The 5,452-nt window shown below is 41.9% G+C and overlaps 1 protein-coding gene across 1 annotated transcript in view; it reads left to right on the top strand.

Annotated features, from left to right (window-relative positions):
• MYO1E (myosin IE) overlaps positions 1-5,452 on the top strand; it is a 101,009-nt gene that overhangs the window by 611 nt on the left and 94,946 nt on the right. The gene's annotated exons all lie outside the window — the stretch shown is intronic.

Consider the following 5,452-nt stretch of genomic DNA (forward strand, 5'->3'; position numbering starts at 1 on the left):
GGTGGTGGCAAAACAGCAGTTACTCTGAATTTACAATGGTGCAAAAGAGCTGAGAGCGTGACTGAAAGTATGGATTTTTCCAGAGCGTATAACAAATCCTGGCAGAATACAAGATTGTTAAAATCAATGGCGAATAATAGTTTTGTTTGTAAGATTTCCAGGTTATATTTTCAGACAAGATCTAACACGTAGCTTCAGTAAAACTCAGTTTATCAAAGGAAAGACGATCTGTCCATCTGCACAGCAGAGGCGTATGAGCTAAGAGAAAGTATTACTGGAAAAACAAAGTCCATAGAGGGTGTGTCTGCCTTCACTTTTGTTTCCTGCTTGTGTCATTCTTTGGACTTCAGTACAACCACCTTGGGTAAACAAAGGGTAAGTGAAACCGGAGACAAGCTTACTGCACCAGTTCACTCTGAAATAGCAGATTGTCTCTGATTTTGGCTAAAATATATACAACATCCCATACTGTCGTATAGGCAAACCATTGCAGGACTGGGTACCTGGCAGACGTGAAGGATAAAAGCGCTATAGTGTGCACATGCCATTGTAAAAAGCAAGGCGGGGTCTGAATCCACGCTCTGATTGACCTATTTATTTTAAAGAATTCCCACATCAAAGGATTGGGCCAGAAGCAAAACATGCCATGGGTGCTTTCAAAATGGGATAGTAACCAACTGAGAGTCATAGGATTGTGGCATAATTCAGGTTAGAATGGACCTCAGGAGGACACTTGGCCAACCTCCTCCTTCAAGCGAGGTCATTGATGAGGCCGAATGCAGTTGTTCAGGGTTTTACCCAGCCTGCTCGTGAAAACCTCCAAGGATGGAGACTGCCCACCCTCTCTGGGCAGCCTGCTTCCATGCTCGATTGGCTTCTGGGAGAGGAACGTTTTCCTTATACCTAGTCTGAACCTCTCTTGTTTGCATTTATGTTGTTGTCTTCCCACCATGCACCACTGTGGAGAGTCTGGCTTCGCCATCTTGATGACTTCCTCATAGGTACTGGGGGCTCCTCTTAGGTCCCCCAAAGTCTGCTTTTGTCAGGCTGAGCAAGCCCTGCTCTCCCAGCCTCTCCTCAGGGGCCTGAGCTCCAGCCCCTGACCATCTCACTGGCATCTGCTGAACTTGCTCTAGTTTATTGATGTACACAGCTATATTCTCTGACCTGGCAAGTATCTAGACTTAACTTCATGCACCTGTGTAGTTTTCGTGTGCCTGTCTGGTGATTTTTCTTGCTAAAGGACTGTTCAGATACTCAGTGTTTTCTTGAGTATGTATGTCTACAGGAGTGGGGCTTGAAAGCAAATTGTTATTTAAAGCAAATCGATTAAAGTTATTTTAATTTAAAAACATGTCAACATTTGTACCTCCTACTGCAGTCTTGAAATTAACATTGAAAGGTACCTCCCTACTAGCTCTCAGTCTGCTTTCTCCCTCTAGCCCTTGTGTGACAACAGCGTTCAGCATGGCGGGGGCCGAGAGATGGGGAGATGACGTGTAAATGCTTGTCTGCTCTTATGCTTTTCCCTAGGCATCCTTATTGGCCACTGTCTGACACAGGATATTGAGGTGAATGATTTTTGATTTGACTCACACAGATGTTCTTTTCATCTTGTGTTATCAGAGATCATTATTTTTGTACTTGTATCGCTTCCTTGATGTTTCTAACTAAAGCAGTACTAAACTGTTGTATTTTGTATAATTACATCTTCAGCGTAACTGATAATGAACACGTAGATTTCTTTTCTTAAAAGCAAATTCAGATCACTTTCCTTATCAAAGCACAAGATCAACAATAACGTTAATTTATTCTGGAGTGTTCAACTGTCTCACTCATGAATGGAGCCCCATTTTAAATAATTGTAGAATTACAGAATGGAGCAATTTAGGCTGGAAGGGACCTCAGAAGGGAATCCGGTCCAACTCCCTGCTCAAAGCAGGCTAATGTTGATGTTAGATCAGGTTGCTCATCATAACATAAAGTTTTGATCTTAAAAGCTTGTGTAATGTTTCAAAAAGTCTCCCTCTGAGGAAAAAAAATACAATCCTTCTACTTCTGTTGATGTGAACCTACATAGCTTAACTGAAGTCAGTCACAGGAACACAGGAGGCAAAACTCCTCGGTTACCAAGTCCTTGTGGACTTCTTCCAGATTTATACCAGCCTTGCAAATAACAACATTATTCATACATTTTGGTTTGCAGTTGGAGAAAAATTCAAATCCATGAATTCTGAGTATCTCTTACGTCTGAGGCGTCTCTTAATCAGATCCAGAGTGAAAAAGCCACATGCTATTTTTCCTCAAAAAAACCCAACCAGTGGGTGAAAAAGGGCTGTTGACTTTGTTACCGTACTTTTTACTCAAGTGGTATTTGAGATGAACATATTGAACATGTTAATAAGCATGTTTTCTGAACAGTGCGCTTCACCAATTTGAGGCCAACAAAAGAGAGGAAAGAAGGGAGATACTGTGTTAGGTACAGAGAAAGGCAATGAAAGAAAGTTAAAATTATTATACTGTTTTCCAACATGGAAACCTGGCCTAATCATTGAAGTGATTTCATCACATTCTAAGTCATAAACTTCTGCCTTTGTTTTATACATGCCATTTTGTTTCTCCCTACATTTCACAAGAAGAAATTGCTGAATCTTTTTTTTGTTTTCTGTAAGTGGAATTCTACGTTTACTGAGTGTAACTGAAGGCAGAATGTAACCATCTGCATTTTAGCAGAAAACGTTAAGATTATAAAGTGTCTGTTTATTCTTTGGAAAGCAGATACAGCAAAAATTGCACTGCATTTTTAAAGTTTCCTTAATTTTATACCATTTGTTTTTCTATGACACAAATCCTTCATCTTTCTAAGAAATACCAGATTGTGTGGTTTTCTGACTAAAAGTATGATGTCTTGTTAAGGGTATTAAGCCTTACTTTAGTGGCTTTCAGGCATTAATTAAATTATTAATTAAATGATTCTGATCAACAGAAGACAAATACGTGGCTTATAAACTTATTCTACTTTGTAAGTAAGAGAAAAGCAGTAATGCCTTTGTTTTCTTTGCTGTCAGTTTTAACCAATTAGAAAGCAGTCAGGGCAGTGTCTATTTCATTAAAATGTCTGATCTTTTCCAGATTCGCTGTCTTCTCCTAAGAGTTACTTCTTTCTGAAGCCACAGTGTTTCTAGAATGGAAGGCAAGGGAAAGTTGTATTCTGTGGCATTTCCAGAGGTGAGGACCATGTTCTCTTTTCAGACAGTGTGGTCTTTATACATTTCAGCATCAGCCTGATTCCTGTTCGGTGCTGGCACACAGTGTCACTCAGGCAGTGGGTAGGTGGAAACACACGTGTGAGTTACCAGCCGCACTATGGAGGCAACAGCTTCTCTCCTGTGGCGCTGCCCGGTGTGGTATGGGCTCCAAATCAGTGATGGCAAAGAGGCTGTAGTCACTTTCGTCAGCCCTGAGCCTGTACCCACCTCTGAAACGAGTCCCGAATGCTAAGTCAATAAACCTCCTCAGGCACTGAAGTGAAGCTTGTCCTTAAATGTTTTCCTGAAGCTTAGCACTAGTGATCAACGTCAGGAGGATCAAGTGCCGCAACTGCTTGCAGCCAGAAAATATCCTCAAAATAATTCTTGATGTTAGCGCTTCTGTGCATGAGCTGGTAGGTATTACTGACTAAACACAACACTGTCAGACAATACACGCACTGAAAAAACTGATGAAAGTTCTTGATGCAGGGAATTTTTCTCAAGTCTTTTCAAGTTAGGTCTTTTAAAGGTAACTTGTCCATATGAATTTTTTGACAGAAATGTCACCACTTCTAAATTTTGTGCATCATTTAAAAGTACAGAGATTCCTTTTTACTCTGCTGGAGCTCCTCAAGATGAAAATGTGGGTTCTGCCTTTCTCAGAGGTGACTATTACGCATTACTGGCTGGAGGAGCCCAGGCATGCAGACCATTCAGGCACACCACCACTGACATTCGAAGGGAAATGCTTTCCGCTGCTTCTGAGCATGCATGTTGAATAAGCATCATTCACTTAATATAGTCAGCTTGGGAATTAGATGTTTATCATTAAAATAAGCAGAATTAAACGACTATGCTTAAAAGCATGAAAAGAGTTCATTGTGAATTAGACTGTGCTTGGTACGTACATGCACTGCTTAGCAAAGGTTCGTGCAGACGCAGAGCACTGATGCTTTTGGCCCTAAAATTTTTGTTGAAAGTCATCTTCTAGTCCATCTAGAGCAGATGGACCCCAGTAGCACACGTAAAATGCAGTGAACTCGGGACTCGTTTCGCAGTTAGCTATCCAGTGGGAATGCACTTTTTTACTCTTCTTCCACAACCTAGTTTCTCTACTTTTTTCATAACTTGTTATGAAGATGTTTGTATGTATGTAAACACACATACGTGCAAATATATATGTCTTAAGAAAATGAACCTAGACATTAAAAAAGACCCACATCCAGAGCAAATAGAAGAACCTACAAAAGCTATATAGAGTCTCTTTCGTCGGCCGTATATACTCTCTCTGGATTCTTACAGGTTTTTTTCACTGCTTTTTATCGCATTCTCATAAAATTATGTAACATTTCCATGTCCAAATTAAATACTAGGCAAACTATTTTTGTCCTATTTCCATAAAACTGCTGTTACTCACCTTCTGTTGGGAATCAAAACGTGAAACTCATCTGTGAAGTTCTGCTCACTTTTAGCACTATCAGATATATTTTTGCTTCAATAGCTATTGTAGCTCATATTTACCACCCAGCTGCTTTCTCAATGAAAATATTTCCTACCCCTCGTATGGATGTCAGTTGACATCCAAGCAATCCACTATGGAAGCGGTGGTTAGAAAGCCATTAAAGTCAACAACAGGGCTTCAAGCCTGAGGAGAAGCATTTGTTAGCAGGACTACAGTCCTCAGCTGTGGATGGGTTTACTTACTTCTGATCCCTTAGAAAACACAGTCCCTAGAAGTTGTATTGGTTGTATTCTGGTCAAAACGATATGAGCGACACAGAGCAGGTGCCAACTGCCAGACAAACACCTGATTTTTTTTGCATTTGTGGGGTACACCTAGGACTTGTTTCAGTATACATTTGGTGTCAAGGTGCTTTGTACTTTCCAGTATTTCCAGGGATTGGAAGCACCTTAGTTCTGCGGGTGCTTTTACACGGGAGGAAGAAAGAGCCAGGACCGCGTGAAGCACCAGCGCGCTTGCCGGGGGTATTACTGTTCTGCTTAAAACCTATCACGCCCAACCGCAGCAGCGCAAACCCCCGTGGCCCCAGGGTCCGGCTGTGCTTGGTGGTGGGGTGCCGGAGCGCAGACGAGAGATGCTGGGGGGGGAGATGGGGGTGCATCAGTAAATGCCGCGAGCAACAGTAGCAGCCCCAAAGCGCTTGGCCGCGGCGCGCGGGCGGGAGCGCGAGGGGGCGCAG

This window comes from Pygoscelis adeliae, unplaced genomic scaffold (genome assembly GCF_000699105.1).
Source record: "Pygoscelis adeliae isolate BGI_AS28 unplaced genomic scaffold, ASM69910v1 Scaffold183, whole genome shotgun sequence".
Taxonomy (NCBI): Eukaryota; Metazoa; Chordata; class Aves; order Sphenisciformes; family Spheniscidae; genus Pygoscelis; species Pygoscelis adeliae.